The sequence below is a fragment of the Triticum dicoccoides genome, chromosome 2B (genome assembly GCF_002162155.2).
Source record: "Triticum dicoccoides isolate Atlit2015 ecotype Zavitan chromosome 2B, WEW_v2.0, whole genome shotgun sequence".
Lineage (NCBI taxonomy): Eukaryota > Viridiplantae > Streptophyta > Magnoliopsida > Poales > Poaceae > Triticum > Triticum dicoccoides.
The window spans coordinates 716,603,094-716,622,396 of record NC_041383.1 but is presented as its reverse complement, the minus strand read 5'-3'; positions in this window follow the sequence as shown (position 1 = coordinate 716,622,396).

Sequence of the window (19,303 nt, the reverse complement as noted above, 5' to 3'; positions counted from 1 at the left end):
TGAGATGAAGACCTTGATGAGGACTTGGAAGAAGACTTTGAAGATTTCTTCTTCTTCTTGTCATCAGAATCATATTCCTTGCTCTTCTTCTTCTTCTTCTTCTTCTTCTCATTGTCCCACTGTGGACACTCAGAGATATAGTGTACAGGTTTCTTACACTTGTGACATGTTCTCTTCTTGTAGTCATGAGTGGAAGCTTCATCATTTCTTGAGCTAGATCGTGAAGACTTTTTGAAGCCCTTCTTCTTAGTGAACTTCTGGAACTTCTTCACAAGCATAGCAAGTTCCTTTCCAATGTCTTCAGGATCATCAGAACTACAGTCAGATTCTTCTTCAGATGAGGAAACAACCTTTGCCTTCAAAGCGCGAGTTCGGCCATAGTTGGGACCATAGATATCTCTTTTCTCAGAAAGCTAGAACTCATGTGTGTTGAGCCTCTCAAGTATATCAGACGGATCGAGTGTCTTGAAGTCAGGGCGTTCTTGTATCATGAGGGCAAGGGTGTCAAAGGAGCTGTCAAGTGATCTCAGTAGTGTCTTGACGATTTCATGCCTGGTAATCTCAGTGGCACCGAGAGCACGAAGCTCATTTGTGATGTCGGTGAGGCGATCAAACATGAGCTGGACATTTTCATTGTCGTTTCTCTTGAAGCGGTTGAAGAGGTTGCGAAGAACACTGATCCTTTGATCTCTCTGGGTTGAGACGCCTTCGTTGACCTTGGATAGCCAGTCCCAGACTAGCTTCGACGTTTCCAGAGCACCCACACGGCCATACTGTCCTTTGGTCAGATGACCACAGATGATGTTCTTGGCAGTAGAGTCCAGTTGAATGAACTTCTTGACATCAGCAGGGGTGACACCTTCACCAGTTTTGGGAATGCCGTTCTTGACGACATACCAGAGGTCGACATCAATGGCTTCAAGATGCATGCGCATCTTATTCTTCTAGTAGGGATATTCAGTTCGATCGAACACGGGGCAAGCAGCGGAGACTTTGATTATCCCTGCAGTCGACATACCTAAAACTCCAGGTGGTTAAACCGAATCACACAGAACAAGGGAGTACCTTGCTCTAATACCAATTGAAAGTGCTAGTTATCGACTAGAGGGGGGGGGGGTGAATAGGCGATTCTTATGAAAGTCTTCAAAACGTGGAAGTTTCGAAGACAAACAATAGAAATGACCTAATTGATATGCAGCGGAAGATAAACTACAACAAGCAAACCATAGTCAAGTATGCAATGATGTGAAAGTACAAGACTAATAGCAGCTTAGTAGTAAGGATCAGGATGGAAGATAGTATGAAGCCAATCAACGATAGTAGTCAAGCAATGAAGTCAAACAGGTACAACAGATAGGCAAGGACTTCTTGAAGACAAACTCTAAGTAAAGGGAGGGAGAGGATAGAGCCAGTCACTTGTTGAAGACACATGATTCGTTGGACCAGTTCCAGTTGCTGTGACAACTGTACGTCTGGTTAGGGAGGCTGAGATTCAACTCAGAAGACCGTGTCTTCACCTTATTCCCCTTGAGCTAAGGACACACAGTCCTCGCCCAGTCACTCTGGTAAGTCTTCAAGGTAGACTTCCGAACCTTCACAGACTTCGTTCACCAGCAATCCACAATGACTCTTGGATGCTCAGAACGCGACGCCTAACCGGCTGGAGGATTCACAGTCCTCAAGTGTAATAAGTCTTCAGGTCACACAGACAGAAAGACTTCAGTGATGCCTAACAGTCTTTGGCTCTGGGTGTTTGGACTTTGTCCTCGCAAGGATTTCTCTCTCTCAAAGGCTTCGAGGTGGGTTGCTCTCAAACGACAAAAGCCGTGCACTAACTCTGAGCAGCCACCAGTTTATGGTGTAGGGGTGGGCTATTTATAGCCACTAGGCAACCCGACCTGATATGTCCGAAATGACCCTGGGTCACTAAGGAACTGACAGGTGTTCCAACGGTCAGATTTCAAACACACACGACAACTTTACTTGGGCTACAAGCAAAGCTGACTCATCCAGCTTTGGATAAGATTTGCTCTCATTGTCTTCGCTCGAAGACATAGGATTTGGGTTGAGCATCACTTCAGTCATTCTGACTTTGTTCACTTGGACCCCACTTAACAGTACAGTGGTTCCTATGACTCAACAAAGAAGAAGAAAGGAAACAACGAGACGAAATAGTCTTCGCGCTCCATAGTCTTCACTCAGTGTCTTCTCATGTCATAGTCTTCAATATGAATATCCTCACATACCACCATTGTCGTCAATGTCTTCATACATTTTTAGGGGTCATCTCCGGTAGGTAAACCGAATCAATGAGGGACACTACCTGCGTTATCCTGCAATTCTCACAAACGCATTAGTCCCTCAAACAAATTTGTCGTCAATACTCCAAAACCAACTAGGGGTGGCACTAGATGCACTTACAAGTCGCCTTGATCCATTCTTGTTTTTTTCGAGTGAACTTTTACTGAAAAGCTTCGAGCGTTGATATGGAGGAAATCTTCCATCTGACAGGTTGCTCTGTTGCCCATGGATCTCGCGGGATTCGAATTTTGGGAAGCGCACGGGGCGGAGGAGGCCGCAGTAATTGGGTTGGATAAGGCAGGGCCGCGTCGATTTCCACACCACCTTTTTCGCCACGTATCGTGCGCACGACTGTTGCGGAATTTGATAAGATCGCCCGTGTCCACAGGTCAGTCACTCGGAAGCAACCTCATATAAGGTGTGGGACTGGGTTTTTGAAAAGCTGTCAGGACCCCGACTCAATGCCACATCGATCTAGCATGTAACACCTCATATCACTTTGCGGCCTCACGCAAGGTATTCCCACGGGTGTCGCCTTACCTTTGCCTGGGACCGTTTGTGCCTTTTGGCACACGTATATGATAGTGTCGCTAGCATACATATGATAAGGAGCCCGGGCTGACATGGCTAGTCGTAAACCCAAAGTGGCACAAACTTATAGGGACAGGCATCCATGACCCAGCATCGAACGTGTCGGTCATAAGCAAGTGAATCCAGGCTGTAGCACTGGGCTAGCAGGACTCCGGTGAACCGGGCTGTAGCGGGCTAACAGGACTCCGGTATTCATCGCGTGACATTTCCCCGAAGGGACAGACACAGGAACGAAGAAGGACACATGCCGGCCATCCTAAGTGTTCCGAAGCAGTAGCAAGCTACCATGGCTTAGTGGAAGCACTAGGAGACATTTCCCGGTAAGAGAGGCTACTAAGGATAAACAACTAGATAGTCAGATCCCACACATACCAAGCATTTCAATAACATACACACAATATGCTCGATATGTGCAAATACAACATGGCATCACAACATGACTCTACAACTCAAGTAATTTATTCAATAGGCTCCGAGGAGCGAGATATTACTAACATGGGTCTCACGACCCAACATTCAGAGCATACAAGTCAAAGCACATGCGGAAGCTTAACATGTCTGAGTACAGACAACTACAAATGAAAAAGGCTGAGAAGCCTGACTATCTACCAGATCCTGCCAAGGGCACAAGATCGTAGCTGAGGTAACAAGCTAAATGTCGAAGTCCACGCGGAACTACTAGCGAGACCGAAGTCTCTCTGCAAAAACATAAAATAGGCAAACGTGAGTACAAATGTACCCAGCATCAGAACTATCTACATATGCATCATTATCAACAAAGGGGATGGTGGGGTTTAACTACAGCAAGCCAGCTTTGACTCGGTGGCTATCCTGAACTACGACTGCAAGTAACTCTTTTGAGGTGGCGCACACGAGTCCACATATTCACCATATCAATACACCACTATGGATCCGCTCCCGTCTCCCTACGAGAACGCCATCCATAGCACTCACACTTATCTTGCGTATTTTAGAGTATCCACTTTCACTTGTCTATGAACTGTTATAGGCAACCCAGAAGTCCTTTACCGCGGACACGGCTATTCGAATAGATGATGTTAACCCTGCAGGGGTGTACTTCTTCATACATGTTTCCACCACTTAGCGTCTGCACACGACATGTGCTCGGCAGACTTCAAGCGAAAGCCGACGTGGGTGTAGACCACGACCTACCTAAACACTCAAGTCTCTAGTCCAGGTTTATCGCCTATTCAGGTTCCATCCATAGGGAGTCCGACCGAGGTTTCCACATACGGCCCCGAACGATGTGTACAGGGTTCCGTGACACCAAACGGGCGCCCGGTATACCCGGCCACGTGCCTACCGCATCATAGCCCACCCCTCCGGTCAGCGCTGCGCACGGCCTCCAGCATACTACAAACACCAGAAACTACTTGCAACTCGTGGACAGAGGACAAGGGTGATTAAGAAGTCGAGCGGGGTCATATTTCAGGGCCCAATGCATGGTAGTAGCTGAATCATGGATCACAAACACAGAACTCAGTTCCTAAGGACGGCTTCAATGAGACAACCCACCATGTACTCCTACATGGCCTCTCACCGCTACCTTTACCAAATCGTGTTCACACACTTAGCTCACACACAGAAGGACATGTTCACACACCTCTGATTCATTCCCGATGAATCAGACCTGACTCAACGCTAAGCAGTAGCAGGCATGACAAACAAGCATGAATGAGTAGGCACAACAGGGCTCAAACAACTCCTACTCATGCTAGTGGGTTTCATCTATTTACTGTGGCAATGACAGGTCATGCAGAGGATAAAGGGGTTCAGCTACCGCAACAAGTAACAGATGATTCGTTGTTGTCCTAATGCAGTAAAAGAGAGCAGGAGCGAGAGAGTAGGATTGTATCGGAATGAACAAGGGGGTTTTGCTTGCCTGGCACTTCTGAAGATAGTATAGTTCTTCATCAGTGTCATCGATCTCATTGTCGATATCACGTCTATCGAGAGGGGACAAATACTGGCAACACAGAAAGAACACAATCAATGCAATGCACAATATGATGCATGATCATGACATGGCAATATGCTGTGGTTTGAGTTAATGCAACTAGCAGCAGGTTAAATGGAGTTGGTTTGAACTCTAGGTTCAAATTCAAACTCCATATATGACATTTCAAATGCCATAAATTCAAATTGTTGTATACAGCAGCTTTAAGTTGTTCAAACATGCATGAAACTAGTGCAAATGGAAAGATTGGATTTTTATGATCATTTTTCATATATAAATTATTTAATTTGGAGTTACGGTTGAATTTCTATGAATTTTAGAAGTTTATACTATTTTCTTGAATTTCCTATATAAGAATAAATCCAGAAAAGGATTTACCGCGTCAGCATGACATAGGTGTGACGTCAGCAGGTCAACTGGGTCGGCCGGGTCAAACCTGACCAGTGGGGGTCCACTGGTCAGTAGCTGGGGCTGGATAGTGACACTGACAGGTGGGTCCGATCAACGGCCACGTCAGCAAAGTCAACATGACATGTGGGGCCAGTCAACAGCCATATCAGCACAGTCAAAGCTGACAGGTGGGGCCCATGTGGTTAGTTAAACTTAACAGAAAATAAACTAAGATTAATTAAGGGCGTGGGGCCCATCCGTTAGTGACCTATGGGCTTAGTTAGTGGCATCATTAGTGGCTAATGACAGGCCACGTCGACCTCACCGGAGTTCGGCCGGCGACGACCAAAACGACGGCGGAGCATTTTGGAAAAGCGCTACGGGGCTCCATTTTGAGTGCGGTTTGTTGCTACGGCTTGCTGGCGCTCTTGCGCATCTAGTAGTAGCAGCGGCAGCAGCTGGGACGGCCTGAGTCGACGGCGGCAGCGAGCATAGGCGGCGGCCGGAGTTCGGGCAAGAACGGTGTGGGCGGTGCGGGGCACGGGAGGAGCTGTGGACGGTCGTGTTCGACTCGCGGGAGCGCGGTGAGTGCAACGGTGAGCACCGGTGCGTCCTTGCACGGCCGTAGTCGCGGCGGCGACATGACCGGCAGTGAGGAGCTGTCGGCTCCGATTGCCACGGTGGTTAGAAGGGGCGGATGAACACAATGGGAGAGGGCAAAAGGGCAGGGGCTCACGGTGAGGTCGAAGAGCAGGTCGGCGGGCTCGGGGAGGCGGCGGAGAAGGCGAATCGGACGGCGGCATCCGGCAGCCGTGGTCGGGGAAGAAGGCCGCAAGCGCCGTCTTCGGGCCGTCCTGGCTCGTGTAGCTCGGAGAGGAGGGAGAGTAGGTGGCGGCGGAGCCTCTGGGAGCATCTACGGGGCGAGGCAGTGGCTGTGGCCACGACGGTGATGAACGGCGGCGACGGGATCCGCTCGGCGTTTGCGAAAGAGAGAAACAGAGGAGGGGAAGGAGCACAGGGAGAGTGGGAGGCGTCGAGGGGGCCGCGTGGCGTCTGCGAGAGACGTCCAGGGGGAATGAGGCAGCCAAGCAGGGAGGAGGTGGCCGGCGTGTGGCCGCGCGCGCCGGGCACGCGTCCCTGCCTACTGGCGCAAGGAGGAAGGCGATAGGGAGGAGGCGGTGGTGGGCTGGGCCGGCTAGCTGCAGTGCTGGGCCGGTTGGTGGCGCCAGGTAAGTGCCTTAGGTAGGCTCTCTCTCTCTGGTTTTTCTATTTATTAATGTTTTCTATTTTCTGCAATTGGTTTTGATTTGATTTAAAACATCAAATCATTTTTTTAACTTTCTGTAAATTGTATGTGAGCTCAGGAACTAGTCCAAGGTCACAGGAAACTTACAAAAATATTTGAACTTTATTTCTTATATAACAGAAATAAATTCAACTCAAATATGTCATTGGTTTAAGTCAAAGGCCCAAAATAAATATTTTTGTGATTCCAAAAATATTGGTTTGAATTTTACCTCATGCCAATATTTTTACAGAATAACATGAACATTTTCTTGGACTCACTTGATGAGATTTAAATGTTGGTTATTTTTAGAGGACTTCTGAGGCTTTTGAAAATTCCTCAATTCAAGTTTCATTTGAATTTAAACATGATGCTCACATGGAAACTAGCATAGGTCAGGCCAGAACTAGGGATGTGACAACTCACCCCCACTAATCAAGAATCTCGTCCTGAGATTCAAGACGTGAGGTAAGAAGAGAAAGGGGACACTAAGTATCACAAACTTCATGATCCAACTGTCTTCTCGAGGGTGTTGATCTGTTGACTCAATCGATCTTGATGTCTTCGCTTGCGAGGTTTTCATCCAACACGATGACGACAGAAGGAGACTCTCCAGAAAACGATCTCCTCAAAGATCGAGTATTCAAGATCAACTCATGAAGTGAGAGGTAAGAACATCTCTCGAGCTGAGATACGAAGCATTCATCCAAAGGGATGGAGTGGAACAGATGTCGAAGGTTCACTAGGTGGACAACAATTCCGCACTTAAGAAGGTGGTAATCGGTTGTCAACGCAGCGAGGAGTTGGGTTTCCATGATACCACAACAAGACACCTTAGGGATGGTGACTCGTAGATATATCCCCTTAAGTGGCAAAAAGAATTACCTTTGATTCAGAGATCATTGAAACTCTTTATACCAGCCTAAGGCAATTCACAATCGATCATTTGAAGGAGTCCGAAAGAATGACATTCTCGGGCCAGAATGGATGATGTGGATTACCTTGTTGAAGACAACACAAGGGATGATTTTGCTTATCATCGGAAATGGATGGGACCCAAGATAGGATGGCACAATGACGGTGCAAGCTGGGAACAAAACACAAATGCTGGGAATGATTCTAGTAACTGGGGAGAAACCCAACAGCAGAAAGTGATTCCACTATTGGAATGGTTGTAGCATAACCGGGGAAACCGAGAACAATCCCGGTTAGTAACTATGATAGCACCTAATGTTTGTGCGTGCTTTCAAGAACTTGAGCATCTCCATAATCATCAAGGTTTTACCAACATCCGTGTCAAGGGTGCTGACAACACAACATACTACCATGATGAATAGCGATGGACGATGCAGATGCAAAGGAAGATAACACTTTCTCAGATTTCACCTTAGCGAGACCAAGGGGACAAAATCTGGATGATTGACCGAGAGACATTTAGCACTCCACTTCTAATGTTCTCCTTGATGTGCTAGCATAACCCATTCATTGAAATGGTTTAGTATCTAGAACATCAAGTAGTAGGCTGGACTTCGGAAGCTCAAGAATACATAAGGAACAACTACTAGAATAAATTCTACGAGATCCTTATGGGGGAGGTGGCCAACTTTCTCAATCAAGATACTACAATAACAGGTCTTCTGGTTGGGTGTGTTGGCCATGACATCCACCTTACCGGTTACAGAGAGACCAATATTATAATTCTGGGGAAACGTTCCAACCATCATATCTGCCTGAGATTCAGATCTGGTTGGTGTCAGAATAATCTAGACTCATCGAGTCTAGAAAGAAAAATGAAAGTTTGCAACACAAACCGACGAGATGACGTTGCGAGATTCTCGGGAAATGAACTACGATAGCAAGCCCCAAAACATAAGCTGGTTCTGCTACAAACATGTGAACACGTTGTCCGAGACAAGCATGACTACATAGTAGTCTTATAATAAAACACTACCGAGTTCAAGAGGGGAACCATCATCGAGGATATCAAAGTCCTTGCATAAGGTATACTCTTAAGAAGGAATTTCTTCTCCTTGAACAAATCAATCAGTGGCTTGGTGTGCTAGGGATACATATAGAATGAAGGTTGCAAGTCTCCGAACCACAGAATACTTCGCACGTATGCATGACCGATTTGGGATGATTCCAAAGGAAGCAACATTGACTTTCTCGAATCCACGGCGGCAACTTGCATCAAATGTACATGAACTGGAGGAAGTCACTTCTTACATCCGAACATATGCTTCATGAGCTGGTCATGAAGAATGCTTATAAAGGTTTCCAATACTAGCTTAATGTTCAACAAAATCATGGAGGAGATAAGGATATTGCCGATGGGCTCGACAACAATTCATCCAGGCTTCCATATAAATGGGATTCCATAATTATGAGAACAAGTGATAGTATTGGTCATACCAAAGGATATAATGGTGTATGCTCGAGGGATCAACCACGAGTAAGACAACATTAGGAACATCGTTGGTTCTGATTTGATTTGAGGATAGACCACACTCAAATCAAAGTTTTGGCAAGACAATAGGTCCAACAACTGGTCACGGGGATCAATCGATGAAGATATCATCTTTTTTCAACACACATATAAGATATCCCTTAAGATGGACTAAATCGGACAAGCTTCCATCTTCCAACTCTCCAAGTTGTTGTTTAGCTTGACCAAACAGCTTAGGGGTACCCAACACAGACTCTTGGAGAAAGGGTGGTTTACAAGAAACCAACTTGATCACGAACTCAACATAGCGGTCAGGTGACAACCTGGTAACACTTCCGAGAAGATATTCGGAAAATCATGAACCACCGATATGTTACTAAGCTCGAGAACAATCTTGCTTTTCAGGGTAAGACGATATGATCAAATGAGCGAGGACTTAGCAAAATCCTAGCTCATCAATCGAGGAGTGCACCAGGAAAGTGGACTAGGTAGCACAATCATACTTAGGGTGATGATTCAATAATCAACATGCTAAGAGTGAGGTTATTGTCCTTTAACTACCAAGCAATGGGGTTGCTCGGAGTATAGATTTCACACATCATGATTCACTTGTCGGCATTCCGGTTGCAACAACACGGGGACCAAGGAATGAACAACGATGGCGAGAAGTATCACTGTATCAAGAGTTCTTAAGAGAAGGTGCAATTCTCATGATATTCTTGATGTAAAGTGGGTAATACTTCAGTTAGAACAGATCAAAAGCTGGGTTGGCATTTTGATCTGCGAGGTACAACTACTTTGACCCAATCCTGGATGTGGATGAGGTACTAGAGTTTGTTTCTCCTAGTCATTCTGGAATAGAATGACTTTACAGATCACAAGAATAATAGGCATCGATGAGCTCGAGTGCACAACTACTCCTATCTATCAATTGATAGACGATGGTCAGAAGACAACTAAGAGGGACAACTCAAAGGAACATATCATTTTCTGAGTTGTGGATGCATGGATTAGTATGTCGAATCAAGTTCAACAGGTTTCTTCCGGATAATCCATGCAGAAAAGTAGAACTGGCAGAGTCGCAATATAGAATGGAGAACTCATCGAGAGCACTCCTGTTGTGATCTCTTGATCCAACAAACTTCTGCCATATGTGGTTCATAGTATTTGGAAGAAGGAAATACCACGGACCTCGAGGACTGATGCAAAAGGTTACTAATAACCTAAAGGAACGAGCAAACACTATCAACATGAAGTAAATAGGGTGAATTTTGGGCTAAAAAACCCAGGAGTAGAATACCTACATACTAAGTGGCGTCACGGGATGCTTTCGAGAATGATGGCCAGAGTCATCACATTGGGAACATAAAGCATGGCTAAGTTACTAGGTGATACTCTAGACACCTAGGGTCATAATAATAATTCCAACATATATGTCAAGGCAATAGAATACCTCAACTCAACTATTAGTGTGGTTAATCTGGCCCAAAGGAACATCGAGAACGGACGGAAAGGATTTGCAAATGCATCAGACTATTTAGAAACCTAGGATGACTCAGACAGCATAACGGCTGTAAATGCTCAGAAAAGATTTGAGACATTCACAAAAATGGTGGCATAACCACTCAGAAGCACAATATCAAGGTTTCGAGCTCAATAGTTAACATACAGAGGTGGAAACTGAACTGAGGCTTAAATCCAACAATCTTATAAGTCTACGGATTAGTAACACGTGATCCTGATAGAAAGAAGAGAAAGCCTAGTTCCTTAACCCCATAGGAAAGATAAGATGACTCAGATCAGAAGGGCATGAGGTAAAGAAGTAAAAAGAGCCTTACGTTCCATCCCACAATCAATTCCCTTATATAACTAAAGAATTTCTAGACTCAACTTCGACCAGTTTGGCTTGGTAATCCTACAGGCAGTCAGGCTCTGATACCAAAGCTGTCAGGACCCCGACTCAATGCCACATCGATCTAGCATGTAACACCTCATATCACTTTGCGGCCTCACGCACGGTATTCCCACGGGTGTCACCTTAACTTTGCCCGGGACCGTTTGCGCCTCTTTGCACACGTATATGATAGTGTCGCTAGCATCCATATGATAAGGAGCCCGGGCTAACATGGCTAGTCGTAAACCCAAAGTGGCACAAACTTACAGGGACAGGCATCCATGACCCAGCATCGAACGTGTCGGTCATCAGCGAGTGAATCCAGGATGTAGCACTGGGCTAGCAGGACTACGGTGAACCGGGTTGTAGCGGGTTAACAGGACTCCGGTATTCATCGCGTGACATTTCCCCGAAGGGACAGACACAGGAACGAAGAAGGACACATGCCGGCTAGCCTAAGTGTTCTGAAGCAGTAGCAAGCTACCATGGCTCAGTGGAAGCACTAGGAGACATTTCCCGGTAAGAGAGGCTACTAAGGATAAACAACTAGATAGTCAGATCCCACACATACCAAGCATTTCAATAACATACACACAATATGCTCGACATGTGCAAATACAACATGGCATCACAACATGACTCTAAAACTCAAGTATTTTATTCAATAGTCTCTGAGGAGCGAGATATTACAAACATGGGTCTCACGACCCAACATTCAGAGCATACAAGTCAAAGCACATGCGGAAGCTTAACATGTCTGAGTACAGACAACTACAAATGAAAAAGGATGAGAAGCCTGACTATCTACCAGATCCTGCCGAGGGCACAAGATCGTAGCTGAGGTAACAAGCTAAACGTCGAAGTCCATGCGGAACTACTAGCGAGACCGAAGTCTCCCTGCAAAAACATAAAATAGGCAAACGTGAGTACAAATGTACCCAACATCAGAACTATCTACATATGCATCATTATCAACAAAGGGGATGGTGGGCTTTAACTACAGCAAGCCAGCTTTGACTCGGTGGCTATCCTGAACTACGACTGCAAGTAACTCTTTTGAGGTGGCGCACACGAGTCCACATATTCACCATATCAATACACCACTATGGATCCGCTCCCGTCTCCCTACGAGAACGCCATCCATAGCACTCACACTTATCTTGCGTATTTTAGAGTATCCACTTTCACTTGTCTATTAACTGTTATAGGCAACCCAGAAGTCCTTTACCGCGGACACGGCTATTCGAATAGATGATGTTAACCCTGCAGGGGTGTACTTCTTCATACATGTTTCCACCACTTAGCGTCTGCACACGACATGTGCTCGGCAGACTTCAAGCGAAAGCCGACGTGGGTGTAGACCACGACCTACCTAAACACTCAAGTCTCTAGTCCAGGTTTATCGCCTATTCAGGTTCCATCCACAGGGAGTCCAGTCGAGGTTTCCACTACGGCCCCGAACGATGTGTACAGGGTTCCGTGACACCAAACGGGCGCCCGGTATACCCGGCCACGTGCCTACCGCATCACAGCCCTCCCCTCCGGTCAGCGCTGCGCACGGCCTCCAGCATACTACAAACACCAGAAACTACTTGCAACTCCTGGACAGAGGACAAGGGTGATTAAGAAGTCGAGCGGGGTCATATTTCAGGGCCCAATGCATGGTAGTAGCTGAATCATGGATCACAAACACAGAACTCAGTTCCTAAGGACGGCTTCAATGAGACAACCCACCATGTACTCCTACATGGCCTCTCACCACTACCTTTACCAAATCGTGTTCACACACTTAGCTCACACACAGAAGGACATGTTCACACACCTCTGATTCATTCCTGATGAATCAGACCTGACTCAACTCTAAGCAGTAGCAGGCATGACAAACAAGCATGAATGAGTAGGCACAATAGGGCTCAAACAACACTACTAGGAAAAGGCATGCTAGCGCCGCACCAGTTTTGCCTTCTAATGGCGCACTACTGGTGCGCCACTAGCAGCACGCCATTAGAATTAAATTCTAATGGCGCACCACTGGTGCGCCATTAGTATTTGGTGTTCTAATGGCGCACCCCGTAGTGCACCATTAGAATTGCCCACGGTGCGCCATTAGAATTCCTCCCAGGGTAATGGCGCACCACATAGGAGTGCGCCATTAGTAACAATTTTTTTTCAATTTTTTTCAATTTTTTTATATTTTTTAATTTTTTTTGTTTTTTTCTTAATGTCAATTCACTATGGCTTAATCTCGGGTCAATATGCTTAATCTCAGGTCAAATCGCACTCCGTGGTCAAACTTCCCGAAAGGTCACCCATCCTCACACTACTCCAGCCCAAGCATGCTTAACTTCAGAGTTCTATCCAACCCCAGCAACAGCTCACTTCACAGGCACTTGTTGATATATCTAGCATATCAATCCTGTTATACCTAGTTGATGTCTAGGACTTTGTTCATGTTCATGACTATGATGAAATTTTGAAAAATATTTCAAACTTCCCGGTCATATTACGTATCATTTTCTGAAAAAAAAAATCAAAACCAACTTTTTTTTCTGTTACTAGTGGCGCACCACATCCACGGTGCGCCACTAGTAAGTTTGAAATTTTTTGAATTTTTTTGCCTCTAGATCTTGAAAGCCCCGTAACTTTTTTTCTGTTAGGTTTTTGGGTATTTTGAAAATGTTTAACGGGGTTCCCCCGGTTAAATTCGGATGTAACTTTTCGAGTAGATGCTTTTTCATATATAAAACTTTTTAATCCGAGTTCGTATGCAAAAGTTATGCCCATTTTACAAATTTCCAGAGAGATTTTGCTAATAAAGTTAAAATTCATATTTGTAAATTTTCCCAACAACTAGACCACATATTACATGGGAAACTTATTTTCTTTTATTTTTTTGACATTTCCATCATTTTATTATATTTTTTTTAAAACTGAAAAGGCGGTCCACAGGAGGGGGGTGCATTCGGTGTTGAGCCAAGTTAGTAATGGCGCACCGTGGGGTGGTGCGCCAGTACTAGTTTAACTAGTAATGGCGCACCACACTCACGGTGCGCCATTACTAGTTTAAAAAAAAATAAAAGTTTTTTTAATTTTTTTTGAAAAAACTTAGTAATGGCGCACTGTCCGCTGGTGCGCCATTACTAACAAATTTTTTTAATTTTTTTTTCAAAACTACTAATGGCGCACCGTGGGTGTGGTGCGCCATTATTATGTCAAACTAGTAATGGCGCACCACCCCCACGGTGCGCCATTAGTAGTTTTGAAAAAATAAAAAAAAATTGTTTTTACTAATGGCGCAGCGTGGGATGTGGTGCGCCATTAGTATTTGCACACTAATGGCGCACCAACACATGGTGCGCCATTAGTATTTAGTAATGGCGCACCGCATTTACTGTGCGCCATTAGTGTCCGTCCTATCTATAGCCCTTTTCCTAGTAGTGCAACTCCTACTCATGCTAGTGGGTTTCATCTATTTACTATGGCAATGACAGGTCATGCAGAGGATAAAGGGGTTCAGCTACCGCAACAAGTAACAGATGATTCGTTGTTGTCCTAATGCAGTAAAAGAGAGCAGGAGCGAGAGAGTAGGATTGTATCCGAATGAACAAGGGGGTTTTGCTTGCCTGGCACTTCTGAAGATAGTATAGTTCTTCATCGGTGTCATCGATCTCATTGTCGATATCACGTCTATCGAGAGGGGACAAATACCGGCAACACAGAAAGAACACAATCAATGCAATGCACAATATGATGCATGATCATGACATGGCAATATGCTATGGTTTGAGTTAATGCAACTAGCAGCAGGTTAAATGGAGTTGGTTTGAACTCTAGGTTCAAATTCAAACTCCATATATGACATTTCAAATGCCATTGATACAAGTTGTTATTTACAGCAGCTTTAAGTTGTTCAAACATGCATGAAACTAGGTCAAATGGACAGATTGGATTTTTGTGATCATTTTTCATATATAAATTATTAAATTTGGAGTTATGGTTGAATTTCTATGAATTTTAGAAGTTTATACTATTTTTTGGAATTTCCTATATAAGAATAAATCCGGAAAAGGATTTACTGCGTCAGCATGACATAGGTGAGACTTCCGCAGGTCAACTAGGTCGGCCGGGTCAAACCTGACCAGTGGGGTCCACTATTCAGTAGCTGGGGCTGGATAGTGACACTGATAGGTGGGTCCGGTCAATGGCCACGTCAGCAAAGTCAACATGACATGTGGGGCCAGTCAACAACCATGTCAGCGCGGTCAAAGCTGACGGGTGGGGCCCATGTGGTTTGTTAAACTTAACAGAAAATAAACTAAGATTAATTAAGGGCGTGGGGCCCATCCGTCAGTGACCTATGGGCTTAGTTAGTGGCGTCATTAGTGCCCAATGACAGGCCACGTTGACCTCGCCGGAGTTCGGCCGACGACGACCAAAACGACGGCGGAGCGTTTTGGAAAAATGCTACGGGGCTCCATTTTGAGCGCGGTTTGTTGCTACGACTTGCTGGCGCTCTTGCGCATCTAGTAGTAGCAGCGGCAGCAGCTGGGACGGCCTGAGTCGACGGCGACAGCGAGCATAGGCGGCGGCCGGAGTTCGGGCAACAACGGTGTGGGCGGTGCGGGGCACGGGAGGAGCCGTGGACGGTCATGTTCGACTCGCGGGAGCGCGGTGAGTGCAATGGTGAGCTCCGGTGCGTGCTTGCACAGCCGTAGTCGTGGCGGCGAGGAGCTATTGGCTCCGATAGCCACGGTGGTTAGAAGGCGTGGATGAACACAAGGGGAGAGGGTAAAACGGCAGGGGCTCACGGTGAGGTCGAAGAGCAGGTCGGCGTGCTTGGGAAGGCGACGGAGATGGCGAATCGGATGGCGGCATCCGACGGCCGTGGTCGGGGAAGAAGGCTGCAAGCGCCGTCTTGGGGCCACCCTGGCTCGTGTAGCTCGGAGAGGAGGGAGAGTAGGTGGCGGCGGAGCCTCTGGGAGCATCTACGGGGCGAGGCAGTGGCTGTGGCCACGACGGTGACGAACGGCGGCGACGGGATCCGCTCGGCGTTCGCGAAAGAGAGAAATAGAGGAGGGGAAGGAGCACAGGGAGAGTGAGAGGCGTCGAGGGGGCCGCGTGGCGTCTGCGAGAGACGTCCAGGGGGAATGAAGTAGCCAGGCAGGGAGGAGCTGGCCGGTGTGTGGCCGCGCGCGCCGGGCACGCGTCCCTGCCTACTGGCGCAAGGAGGAAGGCGACAGGGCGGAGGCGGTGGTGGGCTGGGCCGGCCAGCTGCAGTGCTGGGTCGGTTGGTGGCGCCAGGTAAGTGCCCCAGGTAGGCTCTCTCTCTCTGGTTTTTCTATTTATTAATGTTTTCTATTTTCTGCAATTGGTTTTGATTTGATTTAAAACATCAAATCATTTTTTTAAATTTCTGTATTGTATGTGAGCTCAGGAACTAGTCCAAGGTCACATGAAACTTACAAAAATATTTGAACTTTATTTCTTATATAGCAGAAATAAATTCAACTCAAATATGTCATTGGTTTAAGTCAAAGGCCCAAATAAATATTTCTGTGATTCCAAAAATATTTGTTTGAATTTTACCTCATGCCAATATTTTTACAGAATAACATGAACATTTTCTTGGACTCATTTGATGAGATTTAAATGTTGGTTATTTTTAGAGGACTTCCGAGGCTTTTGAAAATTCCTCAATTCAAGTTTCATTTGAATTTAAACATGATGCTCACATGGAAACTAGCATAGGTCAGGCCAGAACTAGGGATGTGACAACAATGCATTTCTATTCTTCCTCTTCCTTCTCCGTTTTCTCCATCGCATCTGCTCCCGCCCCGGCGCCGCCGCTCTATTCGAGCTCCATCCGCTGTGATGGGGAAGGAGAAGACGTCAGTTTTGGAGCGCGCGAAGAAGGCGACGGCGAAGGCGAAGGGGAAGAAGTCCAGCCGGGTCGGATCTTCGTCAAGGTTTGATCTGCCGCGCGGCTGGATCCAGGGCGATTGGATCCGGTCGACGATTCGTCGGGACGACATTGACAATCTGGCCGAGGAGGGATTAATCCCCCACGGATCCGTGCGGCTCCCGGAGGACGAGACTGAGCCCTGACCACAGGAGGGTGAGTGCGTCCTCCTCGCCACTCACTTTGACGGAGGGTTTTCTTTACCTCCTCACCTTTTTTTCCGAGCTTTCCTGAACTTCTCTGGAGCACAACTTCATCACTTTTCCCCCAACACCATCGTGTATCTTGCTGCTTTCGTGTCTACATGCGAGAATTTCTTGGGTTTTCGACCACACTGGGCCTCTTCAAGCACATTTTCACATGTCGCTCTCAGTCGGTCAAAAAAGCTAATCCGAGTGATGAGAAGACAAAAGTGATCCAGATGTGTGGGGGTCTTGGGATTCAAATGAGGGGTAAGAGCTCCTTCCCAGCCATAACCCTTCCCGAGTCAGTCGGAGGGTGGCAGTCGATCTGGTTTTACTGCAAAGACCAGTCGACTCCAGGTTAGTGGACTGGACTTCCCCCCCTTTTCCATGGCTCGAGTAGAGAAGCCCTCCCCCTTGAAAGTGACCCCGGGGGAGAAAGTGGAGGTGAAGGTGTTGGTTGAGCGAGTGGTCCAGCTCATCCGTGACAGTGTGACCGGCATGGATCTGTTGGAAGTCTTCCTCAGACGATGCATTCAGCCGCTTCAAGCCCGTGACCATCCGATGTGGATGTATTCGGGCATTGATGATTCCACTCGGATCCACCCAGAAGAGGTCGACGAGGATACGGTGGAGAAGTGGTTGAAGGGTATCACTGGCAACAAAGATAACCCCAAGGGGTCCAGGAGAGTCCCTCCACTCGAGAACTCGTACGAAACAAACAAGGTCCAACTCTGAATTGCCGAGTGTTATCTTGATTTATCATGAAATTGCTTTTTGTCAATCGACTGATATTTGTTCCACTTGTTGTCCTCCAGGCCTTCATTGAGATGTACTCGATGCCCAACGAAGAGCAGGAGCAGGACCTAGAGGGGGAGGCGAGCGGAGGCGAGAGCAGCGAGTGGCATTCTGATGGTGAAGAGGAGGAGGAGAGCGATGACCCGAGTGATGAAGAAGAGGTCGACTCACCTCCTCGTAGGGAAAGGTGATCCAAGCTCACTCACGATTCGGCAAGCGTCTGCGACAAAGCGACCGGGCAAACCGGGCAGTCATCAAAGCGCCCTCGGACGTCTTCTCCAGCGCCGACTGAAAAGGCACCGAAGCAACCGAAAGCTGCGCCATCAAAACTGCAGAAAGCCTTGCCCAAGATCAAAGTGAACATTCCCACTGTTTCCGGGTAATAGTTGGACTTGAATTCCTTGTTTAGTACGAACTGGGTCTTGGTCGAATCACTGTTATAGACATGACCGACTGAATCATGAAATTTGTAGTGCTGCTACCTCCGAGACTTCTGCTTCAAGAATGAAGACGAAGAAATGGAAGATGCCGTCACCTCCAATCCAGGTACGATTCTCATAATCTTGTCCTTATTTACTCGGTCGTTTTATTGGTCGATTGAATTTCTGGCAATTGATTCTTGTCCTTATCCACTGACGAGTGCTCAGCCTTCGGTGTCGACTGCTCAGACTCCAGTCGATCTATGTTCGCTCTTTACCGCACATCACGTCCTAGAGGACCAAGTGGGTGCTGCCAAGGAAGGTATACACCAAGCGGACATCATGATGGAGTAGATGAAGATGGTCCGGGTGTTGGGGAATGTAGTAATTTCAAAAAATTTCCTACGCACACGCAAGATCATGGTGATGGCATAGCAACGAGAGGGGAGAGTGATGTCCACGTACCCTCGTAGACCGTAAGCGGAAGCGTTATGACAACGCGGTTGATGTAGTCGTACGTCTTCACGATCCGACCGATCCAAGCACCGAACGTACGGCACCTCCGAGTTCAGCACACGTTCAGCTCGATGACGATCCTCAGGCTCCGATCCAGCAAACCTTCGGGGATGAGTTCCATCAGCACGACGGCGTGGTGACGATGATGATGTTCTACCGGCGCAGGGCTTCACCTAAACTCCGCGACGATATGACCGAGGTGGAATATGGTGGAGGGGGGCACCGCACACGGCTAAGAAACGATCCGTAGAACAACTTCTGTGTTCTATAGTGCCCCCTGCCCCCGTATATAAAGGAGCAAGGGGGGAGGCCAGCCGGCCCTAGAGGGCGCGTCAGGAGGAGGAGTCCTCCTCCTAGTAGGAGTAGGACTCCCCCTTTCCTACTCCTACTAGGAGGGGAAAGGAAGGGGGAGAGGGGGAAGGAAAGAGGGGGGCGCCGCCCCCCCTCCTAGTCCAATTCGGACCAGAGGGAGAGGGGGCGTGCGGCCCACCCTGGCCGCCCCTCTCTCTTTCCACTAAGGCCCATGTGGCCCATTATCTCTCCG